Below are 12,423 nucleotides of genomic sequence, written 5' to 3'. Positions count from 1 at the left end.
CCTAGTGCCAGTCACTATTCTAAAAATTTGGCTTATATTATCTCACTTAATTCTCACAACAACTCTATGAAGTATAATTCTTATCCTTGTTCTATAATGTTGAATGATGTGTATCACCCAATCCCCTGAGCTCTAAAGAAAAATAAAATTTTCCTGGGCAGCTAATTGTTGAGCCTTAGTTGTGCCATGTAATGAGGAGGAGAGAGGATCACTAGAAAACGTGATAGCAGCCAAATGGCTTCAGATAATTAATTTCACTTCCAGAAGGAAAGACTGGGTAGTGGGAAGTAGAGGGAGGAGATACAGGCAAGGAAGTGGGATTTAGAAAGGAAAATCAACAATATATTTCAAGAAGTTTTATATATTCCTTCCCCATCTCCTTAAGAAACTTTAGTAAATACCTAGACTGCTTATTTTTGTTTCAGGGTTTTTGTTTGTTTGTTTTGTTTTGTTTTTAGTCTCCAATTATGTACCTAATCTGGCCTTGAGGGAAGAGCTAGATAGCCCAACTCATTCAGGTTTATCTAGAGATAAGTTCTCCCAGGATTTTGGAGGAGTATCAATTGCAAGAATTAATTATAGACAAAGAGATACCTATTTCTTTGGATAAACAGGATAAAATAAGGGAAGAAGGATGGGAACAGTTTTCTCTCTCTATGTTACAGTGAAGGAAGACTTTGAAAGAGCAGACTTGTGAGGAATTATGCGAGTGCCATTTGCTGAAAACGAAAACAGGAACTTGGACCAGAAGTTTTAGAATCCTGAATTTATCAAAGAAATGTGAAGGCTGAGGCTTACAGAGTTCAAAGAGTAGAGGATGCATTGAGGCCACAGTTGAAGGAAAGAAGCCTGAATTTCAACTGAATTTGGGCTAAATCTCCACTATTCTTCTTCCTCTTCCTTAACATTCTGCTCATTGGCTTACCCACCAACCCAGGAAACAGACTTATCTCCTTATCCTCAAGCTGCTGAAGGCAGGATAAATGAGCAAGGTTTTGCTCAAGGAAGAGCTAATGTAACAAAATAATTGTAATTAGTCTGATAGTGCAGGGAAAGAAACTCCATTTCTTCTATGGAATTCGGGTCATTATTTGCATTTGAAAAAACAATCTCATTAGAGCAGTATGTTATATTATAAGATATTTTCCAGAAAAATGTTTAAGAAGAACCATAGCAGTCTCTTGCACGGGCATGTGTGCCTACACACAGATACACACACACACACACACACTGAATTTTCCACTTAAAAGTACATATACTTCAATTAAAAAGCAATTTGAAAAGGAAGATAAATTGATCAGGGGATGTTCCTAAATTTAAAGAGGGAAAGACTTGTAGAGGTTTAAAAATAAAAGGACTTGGGGTTGGAGGAACAGGCATTAGGGAAAGCTACATGGCAAGGTTAAAAGAATTGTGGAATTAATGCTATTTAAAAATAATTCGTTAGAAATCTTCCTAATGGAAATTAGTCCATTTCACTGACTTAGATAGTTATAAAATTAATTCCTTTTTGTGGGAATTTTAATTGGGTGGCTACAACCAGATGCACATGAGGAATCCCCTCCTGGTGCTAGAACTGCCATCAGGATGTTCAATTCAACAACAGAGTTCGATTCATCAATTGGGTGATTCTCCCAGTCTAAAGAGGTTCCACATAGCTACTATGCACTTAAAATTGCCCCCAAATGGTTTTCTTACTTTCATGTTATTCTAAGTTTCTTACTCTTGGTGAAACCTCTTCATATGTTAGGCTACTTTTCTGTTTTCATTCCCCCTTAGCCTCACTTCCCAAAATATTTCATTATTTTCTCTTTTGGCTCAGCAATTATGGAAAATAAAATTATTTATATTTCAAAGGATTTTAATTATCATCTTATTCTCTTTTCCCATTTTATAGGTTAAAAATCCAAGACTAAATAGGTTAATCTCCCCAGGATCATGCAGCTGTTTAAGGGGAAGAATGGGAAAAGGCCTAGAACCCAGGTCTTTCTACCAAAGGCCTCCAAACATGCCACCTACTCTTCAATAACTTTCATGGAGTAGCTTTCTCATCCTCTAATTTTCTCTCCCAGGAGCCTTTGCCAGTTCATTATTGCTCCCCTGTGAGATGGAGATCAATATTACACACATACAACATGTTTATGCAAGTGCAATCTCACACAAAATGTGTTTCCTAAACACATTTTATGGCCTTTTGGCTTAATTTGCACATTGGGCATATGTCTCACTTTAAGTAGGCTGGCCCAAATGCCTTCCTTCTCCAGGGAGTCTTAAAATAGAAAAAAGAATTCAATAGGAAATTAAAAGAATACAAGAACATTTGAAATAATACAAATGCATAACAGAAAACTAGAAAAGTCATGATCCCATCACCTCACCCAACACCGTAACCATTATGATGATGCATATATTAGTCTGCTTTCATGCTGCTGATAAAGACATACCTGAGACTGGGCAATTTACAAAGGAAAGAGGTTTAATGGTCTTGCAGCTCCACATGGCTGGGGAAGCCTCACAATCATGGTGGAAGGCAAGGAGAAGCAAGTCATATCTTACACGGATGGCAGCAGGCAAAGAGAGAGCTTGTGCAGGGAAACTCCCGTTTTTAAAACCATCAGATCTCATGAGACTTATTCACCATCATGAGAACAGCATGGGACAGACCCACCCCCATGATTCAATTATCTCCCACCAGGTTTCTCCCACAACACGTGGGAGCTACAAAATGAGATTTGGGTGGGGACAAGAGTCAAATCATATTAGTTCACTTCCTTTAGACTGTTCCTGTAGGCATTCCCTTTTTATTATCATTATTTTTCCATAATTCAACTTAGTTCAAACCCAGTGTTGGAATAAGCTGTTTATAAACTGCCTTGCCCTGGAATCAATGAAAAAGCATCCCAAGAACATCAATACATCTAGAGCCTCACCCAACACATAACTGGGAGTTGGAAATAAGTTTTCAGCCAATCTTTGGTTAGGAAGTTGTGGCAGAGATTTCTAATTGCTATTTAATGTTCATTATTCCCTTTTATCTTACTAAGAGAACTCCAATTTTATTGACAGCAACTCAGTGCTAAGTTTAAAAACTGTCTTTCCACAGCTTCTTTTTTAGTTAGGATTGGTCATATCAAACAGATTTGGTGAAAGGATGTAAGCAGAAATCACAGGGTGGAGTACTGAAGAGAATGCTCTTTAAAGGGGACTGGCTGACTTAGGTGATAAGTGTATGTTTGTTTTCCTCTCTTCCTCCTTCCTCCTCCCTGTATGGTGGATGTGATGGTTGGAGCTACAGTAACTAACTGTGACTAACCATGAAGCAATACTGAAGATGGAAACTAGATGCTAAGGATGTTGGCATCTGAAAGAATAAGGGTGGGATTCACTGACATTGTGGTGCTTCTATACGAGCTGTGGACTAACGACTTCTCAACTTTACGTTGCTTGACAGAAAGGCGCATTTCCATTTTACTTAAGCCACATTTTTTATTAGATTGTTTTTTACTTGAAACTAAAAAGTACTAGTTAGTATAGGAGCCAAATAATCCTGAAATGTGTACAAGGAAAGCTTCTCTTGAAGCCCTAATGGCTCCTCTGAGCCTGAATCTTTTGGTTACCTGGGATTCCCCAGTCATCTCTATGCACTCCTACCTTCCATGTTGGTATCTTGGCAAAGCCAGAACCTCAGCTTTTGGACTCTTTGGGCTTAACACTCTGGACTTGTAGTGCTGAGCTCTTTTCCTCTTACACTGCCCCTTTTTCCAGCTGCATTCCCCAAAAGGTCCTGACTTTGCCTGGGAAGCTCTTGTTGCTTCCAAATCTTACCTGTCCTTACTCCCATCCCCACCCCAATTTAGTTTGTGCACCTGCTAGGGGTCATCTTGGCCAACTCTCTACCAAACGCTTAATAGAATATTTACATGTAGTATTTATTTGTAGGACATTCTCTAACATCTTCTCAAGTGATTTTTATCTAAGATTTCCAAATTTCGCGAAGGCCCGCGGCGGGTGTTGACGCGATGTGATTTCTGCCCAGTGCTCTGAATGTCAAAGTGAAGAAATTCAATGAAGCGCGGGTAAACGGCGGGAGTAACTATGACTCTCTTAAGGTAGCCAAATGCCTCGTCATCTAATTAGTGACGCGCATGAATGGATGAACGAGATTCCCACTGTCCCTACCTACTATCCAGCGAAACCACAGCCAAGGGAACGGGCTTGGCGGAATCAGCGGGGAAAGAAGACCCTGTTGAGCTTGACTCTAGTCTGGCATGGTGAAGAGACATGAGAGGTGTAGAATAAGTGGGAGGCCCCCGGCGTCCCCCAATCCCCGCGAGGGGGCGGGACGGGGTCGGCCGGCCTTGCGGGCCGCCGGTGAAATACCACTACTCTGATCGTTTTTTCACTGACCTGGTGAGGCGGGGGGGCGAGCCCCGAGGGGCTCTCGGTAAAGACCATCAAGGCTAGGAAGAAACTGCATCAACTAACGAGCAAAATAACCAGTTAATATCATAATGGCAGGATCAAGTTCACACGTAACAATCTTAACCTTAAATGTAAATGGACTAAATGCTCCAATTAAAAGACACAGACTGGCAAACTGGATAAAGAGTCAAGACCCATCAGTCTGCTGTATTCAGGAGACCCATCTCACACGCAGAGACATACATAGGCTCAAAATAAAGGGATGGAGGAAGATTTACCAAGCAAATGGAGAACAAAAAAAAGCGGGGGTTGCAATACTAGTCTCTGATAAAACAGACTTTATACCAACAAAGATCAAAAGAGACAAAGAAGGCCATTATATAATGGTAAAGGGATCAATTCAACAGGAAGAGCTAACTATCCTAAATATATATGCACCCAATACAGGAGCACCCAGATTCATAAAGCAAGTCCTTAGAGACTTACAAAGAGACTTAGACTCCCATACAATAATCATGGGAGACTTCAACACTCCACTGTCAACATTAGACAGATCAACGAGACAGAAAGTTAACAAGGATATCCAGGAATTGAACTCATCTCTGCAGCAAGCAGACCTAATAGACATCTATAGAACTCTCCACCCCAAATCAACAGAATATACATTCTTCTCAGCACCACATCGTACTTACTCCAAAATTGACCACGTAATTGGAAGTAAAGCACTCCTCAGCAAATGTACAAGAACAGAAATTATAACAAACTGTCTCTCAGACCACAGTGCAATCAAACTAGAACTCAGGACTAAGAAACTCAATCAAAACCGCTCAACTACATGGAAACTGAACAACCTGCTCCTGAATGACTACTGGGTACATAATGAAATGAAGGCAGAAATAAAGATGTTCTTTGAAACCAATGAGAACAAAGATACAACACACCAGAATCTCTGGGACACATTTAAAGCAGTGTGTAGAGGGAAATTTATAGCACTAAATGCCCACAAGAGAAAGCAGGAAAGATCTAAAATTGACACTCTAACATCGCAATTAAAAGAACTAGAGAAGCAAGAGCAAACACATTCGAAAGCTAGCAGAAGGCAAGAAATAACTAAGATCAGAGCAGAACTGAAGGAGATAGAGACACAAAAAACCCTCCAAAAAATCAATGAATCCAGGAGTTGGTTTTTTGAAAAGATCAACAAAATTGACAGACCACTAGCAAGACTAATAAAGAAGAAAAGAGAGAAGAATCAAATCGACGCAATTAAAAATGAAAAAGGGGATATCACCACCAACCCCACAGAAATACAAACTACCATCAGAGAATACTATAAACACCTCTATGCAAATAAACTGGAAAATCTAGAAGAAATGGATAATTTCCTGGACACTTACACTCTTCCAAGACTAAACCAGGAAGAAGTTGAATCCCTGAATAGACCAATAGCAGGCTCTGAAATTGAGGCAATAATTAATAGCCTACCAACCAAAAAAAGTCCAGGACCAGATGGATTCACAGCTGAATTCTACCAGAGGTACAAGGAGGAGTTGTACCATTCCTTCTGAAACTATTCCAAACAATAGAAAAAGAGGGAATCCTCCCTAACTCATTTTATGAGGCCAACATCATCCTGATACCAAAGCCTGGCAGAGACACAACAAAAAAAGAGAATTTTAGACCAATATCCCTGATGAACATTGATGCAAAAATCCTCAATAAAATACTGGCAAACCAGATTCAGCAACACATCAAAAAGCTTATCCACCATGATCAAGTGGGCTTCATCCCTGGGATGCAAGGCTGGTTCAACATTCGCAAATCAATAAACATAATCCAGCATATAAACAGAACCAAAGACAAGAACCACATCATTATCTCAATAGATGCAGAAAAGGCTTTTGACAAAATTCAACAGTCCTTCATGCTAAAAATGCTCAATAAATTCGGTATTGATGGAACGTACCTCAAAATAATAAGAGCTATTTATGACAAACCCACAGCCAATATCATACTGAATGGGCAAAAACTGGAAAAATTCCCTTTGAAAACTGGCACAAGTCAGGGATGCCCTCTCTCACCACTCCTATTCAACATAGTGTTGGAAGTTCTGGCTAGGGCAATCAGGCAAGAGAAAGAAATCAAAGGGATTCAGTTAGGAAAAGAAGAAGTCAAATTGTCCCTGTTTGCAGATGACATGATTGTATATTTAGAAAACCCCATTGTCTCAGCCCAAAATCTCCTTAAGCTGATAAGCAACTTCAGCAAAGTCTCAGGATACAAAATTAATGTGCAAAAATCACATGCATTCTTATACACCAGTAACAGACAAACAGAGAGCCAAATCAGGAATGAACTTCCATTCACAATTGCTTCAAAGAGAATAAAATACCTAGGAATCCAACTTACAAGGGATGTAAAGGATCTCTTCAAGGAGAACTACAAACCACTGCTCAGTGAAATAAAAGAGGACACAAACAAATGGAAGAACATACCATGCTCATGGATAGGAAGAATCAATATCGTGAAAATGGCCATACTGCCCAAGGTAATTTATAGATTCAATGCCATCCCCATCAAGCTACCAATGAGCTTCTACACAGAATTGGAAAAAACTGCTTTAAAGTTCATATGGAACCAAAAAAGAGCCCGCATCTCCAAGACAATCCTAAGTCAAAAGAACAAAGCTGGAGGCATCACGCTACCTGACTTCAAACTATACTACAAGGCTACAGTAACCAAAACAGCATGGTACTGGTACCAAAACAGAGATATAGACCAATGGAACAGAACAGAGTCCTCAGAAATAATACCACACATCTACAGCCATCTGATCTTTGACAAACCTGAGAGAAACAAGAAATGGGGAAAGGATTCCCTATTTAATAAATGGTGCTGGGAAAATTGGCTAGCCATAAGTAGAAAGCTGAAACTGGATCCTTTCCTTACTCCTTATACGAAAATTAATTCAAGATGGATTAGAGACTTAAATGTTAGACCTAATACCATAAAAATCCTAGAGGAAAACCTAGGTAGTACCATTCAGGACATAGGCATGGGCAAAGACTTCATGTCTAAAACACCAAAAGCAACAGCAGCAAAAGCCAAAATTGACAAATGGGATCTCATTAAACTAAAGAGCTTCTGCACAGCAAAAGAAACTACCATCAGAGTGAATAGGCAACCTACAGAATGGGAGAAAATTTTTGCAATCTACTCATCTGACAAAGGGCTAATATCTAGAACCTACAAAGAACTCAAACAAATTTACAAGAAAAAAATAAACAACCCCATCAAAAAGTGGGCAAAGGATATGAACAGACATTTCTCAAAAGAAGACATTCATACAGCCAACAGACACATGAAAAAATGCTCATCATCACTGGCCATCAGAGAAATGCAAATCAAAACCACAATGAGATACCATCTCACACCAGTTAGAATGGCGATCATTCAAAAGTCAGGAAACAACAGGTGCTGGAGAGGATGTGGAGAAATAGGAACACTTTTACACTGTTGGTGGGATTGTAAACTAGTTCAACCATTATGGAAAACAGTATGGCGATTCCTCAAGGATCTAGAACTAGATGTACCATATGACCCAGCCATCCCATTACTGGGTATATACCCAAAGGATTATAAATTATGCTGCTATAAAGACACATGCACACGTATGTTTATTGCAGCACTATTCACAATAGCAAAGACTTGGAATCAACCCAAATGTCCATCAGTGACAGATTGGATTAAGAAAACGTGGCACATATACACCATGGAATACTATGCAGCCATAAAAAAGGATGAGTTTGTGTCCTTTGTAGGGACATGGATGCAGCTGGAAACCATCATTCTTAGCAAACTATCACAAGAACAGAAAACCAAACACCGCATGTTCTCACTCATAGGTGGGAACTGAACAATGAGATCACTTGGACTCGGGAAGGGGAACATCACACACCGGGGCCTATCATGGGGAGGGGGGAGTGGGGAGGGATTGCATTGGGAGTTATACCTGATGTAAATGACGTGTTGATGGGTGCAGCACACCAACATGGCACAAGGATACATATGTAACAAACCTGCACGTTATGCACATGTACCCTACAACTTAAAGTATAATAATAATAAATTAATTAAAAAAAAAAAAAAAAGATTTCCAAATTTATTTTCCCCCCTTCCTAACAATCTCTATCAAACTGAGTGACTAGTTAAGCCAAAAGGCCATAAAATGGTTCTTGTGAGGGGTAATCACTGTGAATTAGACACAGCCTAAAATCTATCAATAGGTGGCTAATGAAGAAGCTTCTGTTTCTATAAAAAAATTTTTCCCAAACGTTAGCCATAGAAATAGAGAGGGCCTATTCCATTTCATTCTTTTTACCTCTTAATCTTTCTAATGATTCTGGCAACAAACAGAATCTTCAATCTTTAGGGTCCAGATTTACTTAATGAAGAAGTGATAACTTTCTTTTTTTTTATATAATTAAATTCAATTTTTATTAAGAATTTCAAGTTACGTACTCCAAATTTCCAGTATGGAATGGAATCATTTTGGAACTGGAAAAATGGCATAAACACTGACATCCCTTGAAACTTCAATTTTATAAAGAAAATTCTTCTGCAAACCACATCACCATTATATAACAAGACTAGGTATTATCTACATCTTCACTTTGGCAATAGCTATTTCCTAAAAGAATGAAAAAGATGATTTTGCTACTTCAGTTCATTAGAAATGAGATTCTAGCTTTAAAGTTAGAAAAAGCTGAATTTAGATGAACTGTGGTTACCAAAAAAAAAAAAAAAAAAAAGCACAAAGTGTCTAATCAAAGCAAAGGAAATCATTTTGAAAATAAAGAGAAAAAAAGCTATTATAATTGGTTAAGGATTTCCAGTAGTAAGTTAAAAATCTCAGGGGAGGAATGGATAGCACTACAAACAATGTGTTCACATTCCAAGACCTTAACACTAACTTCTCAGAAAGGAAGTTTTCATCACCTCTAAAAATGAATTCAATGTAATTTTATTAACAGCAGGAAATCTAGACCTTCCTCTAAATGACAACCCAATAGTCCACCCTTGCTGTCATCAAAAAAAGGTTCAACCCCAAATTTAACAGTAATTAGCCTGAGGTATTGTAAATGTGGCTCTACAGTCTGAAATTTAATGGCATCTTTTGTCAAAAATAGTCTTATTTCCACTTTAGTCTCATGACTACAATACTATAGTGCTATCCCCGTAGTATTTACTACTATACAGTCAGCAAAAACACCTGAAAAAAATTCTTGGACTTTGTGAAATAGTGCATCCATCCACTTCTATAAAAATAGGAGCCACACAAAGATCTAAAAGAGTGTTGCCTGCCCAGGTCCAGAACAGAGGTACTTAACCTTTGTTTTCCAATTTAGTTATCAAACTGTGGTGTGAACAAAATGCTGAGTGTCACACTGGCAATACAAATAGGCCCCAAATTTTGAGCTTTTAACAAGATTGAGAAACATTTTATGAGATTTAACTCAACATGCCTTAACACATCCATGAGGTAGTTAGGTAAACAGTACTACACATTTTAATACATAGTAAAAGAAGCATGGGTAAGTGACATACTCATGCTTTAAGCAATAAGAATTAGAAGAAACCACAGAAGCTTGGGGCCTTTTATCTAGCTCTAACCCAAAGAATAATTTTTGTTTTACAAAAAGCATCAAATCACTTAAGATCTTCTCCTCCTCCTCCTCCTCCTCCTTCTCCTCCTCCTCCTCCTCCTCCTTCTTCTTTCTTCTTCTTCCTCTTCCTCTTCCACAGTTGCTTATTAGTATAGTATGTCTTTCCAAAGCTTTTTTTTTCCCCCTTTTCTTCAATAATGTGGTAAAAACTGAGTATAACCCTTAATTCAAGCTAGGCCTCTGCTTCTACCTGAATTGGTACAAAATTGAGACATTATCTTGTAAGAACAAAATTGTATTTGAAATTTTTATTTTAGGCTGCAAAAGCAAAAACAAGCAAACAAATAGCAAATAACTTGAAAGTAGGCCTGTCAAATTATGTAAATTCATCCTTTCCAGGGAAGCAGAAGGTAGACTCTACCACAAAGAAAAGATGCTTAGTTAATGGAGGTTAAATTTAAAAGTACAGTTAAATTAGGGCTAACTTCTGAAAATCCTGTTTTATTCACCTCACTGTGGTACCAGTAACTATCCTGAGTCAGGTTACTTTACAGTTAACTGTGTCACCTATAACACAATAATCCATTAACAATCTAATACAGTTATTGGATGTGGTCATACTGGAAATTCTTAACCATATAGTTGTCTTGTCAATTTTATTTTTAAACAATGAATTGTCTTAATATAAGTCACTGCATTTCTGTAACAAATTAATGAAAGGCACAACTAATCCAAGCAGACTTAACCCTATTCAACAACCAGCTGAAAAAAATACTTTGGTTCTTTAAGGAAAAAATTACGAAAAAAAGTGTTTCCTTTAGCAGTTGTTAATTTTCACAGTTGTACTCCAAGAGCTACATGAAAATGTTCCAGAAGAACCAAATTACGAAGCAATGAATGAACATGCGTGACAGAATTTGTGCATTCAACCTATCTGGCGGAAAAACTAGTTAAAATTCTACGTAGGACAAATTGGTCTTTAAAATATCAGTTTCCTGTCCTTTAAAAAAAATGACCTAGTCTACCAAGAAAATACAAAAGCGTAAGCCTGTAAGTAAGTAAGAGTTGTGTTCAGGCTATTACAGTGCAGGTTATCCTCAAGGCCACATACATCCTGCTTCACTACTGCTTGCACTCTCCTAGGTTTTGATCTTTCTTTGGTTCATAGTCTGGATTATTTTCCTCATCTCCTTCTTTTTCCCCTTCCTCATCTGCTTGTTTGCCTTCTTCATCATAATCATCATCATCATCTTCAATAACTTCTCCAGTAAAATATAACACTGATCTTGGGATTATGCACTCAGGTAAAAAGTGACCGATTTCGAAATCTGCAGCATGGATAGCTTCAGCATCATCATCCAGATCTCCACTCTCAGGAACTTCAGGAGGGGCAAAAAAATTAAAGCAAGAGTCATTGGAAACTGTTTTAGTCACAGTACAAACTGTCCCACGTCCCTTGTGTTTCTGCCTCTTCTTAATGGTTCTCAAAGTGACATTCTTTCCTTTTTTCCAATCTGTCTGGCACCCTGTACAACCCATAATTTCTGGTCCATCAAAAGAAAAGGGATCAGAATCATCTGGTTCTAACCTCATCTTATATGTCTTTGTTGGCACTTCATTTGTAAAATATTCACTGGGTTCAAAGTGAAATTCTAAGACAAAACTCATAGGCTGGTCAGCATCCGAGAACTTCATTTTAATATATTTCAAGTGCTTCAGAATAGGTTCATCATGTTCCGGAAGCATATCACTGAGCAAGTCAACATTCTTAAAAATAGTTAACCAAAATTCAGGAATTCCTATGGGCTCTTCTTTTTCTTCATCTTCTCTTCTTCAATCTTGGCCTTTTCTTTCAACTGCTCCGAAATCTTGTCTTCTTCATCTGGTTTCCATTCACATTCTTCTTCCATAGGTTTATAAATTGCATTAATAATCTCAAATTGCTTATCAAATAGAAATAGAGGCTGAGAGAGAACAGCATAGAGAAGTGATAACTTTCAAACCAATCTAAAATATTCAACTTGTGAATAGAAATAAACAAAGAAAAGTAAATTATTAAATTAAAATATTGGCTCCTAGATGTTAGTAGTAAATAAATGTTTTCCCTGTGTTACCACTCAGTAGCATTAGCTTTTGTTTGTAAATCAGTTTGGGCAAGTATTGTCTCCTTGGGTTCTAGTGGCTTTTACCCAAGCCCATAGGAAAGCAATCTTCCTGATCCAGATTCCCTACTAATAAGGTATCCTCAGAACTACTGACTAATGTGATTTAAGATGGTCAAGTGTACGCCCACTTTCAAAAGAGCCTGACCTGAGATAGGGAAACATGGAAGAGA

The 12,423-nt window shown here is 38.1% G+C and overlaps 1 pseudogene; it reads right to left on the bottom strand.

Moving 5' to 3' along the window:
* Window positions 1-11,195: 11,195 nt before the first annotated feature.
* On the bottom strand, window positions 11,196-12,034 carry LOC103228672 (nucleosome assembly protein 1-like 1 pseudogene; annotated as a pseudogene).
* Window positions 12,035-12,423: the final 389 nt, after the last annotated feature.

The sequence above is a fragment of the Chlorocebus sabaeus genome, chromosome 22 (assembly GCF_047675955.1).
Source record: "Chlorocebus sabaeus isolate Y175 chromosome 22, mChlSab1.0.hap1, whole genome shotgun sequence".
Lineage (NCBI taxonomy): Eukaryota > Metazoa > Chordata > Mammalia > Primates > Cercopithecidae > Chlorocebus > Chlorocebus sabaeus.
Note: the sequence above shows the minus strand (reverse complement) of the source record. Positions and strands in the feature narration are given on the sequence as shown.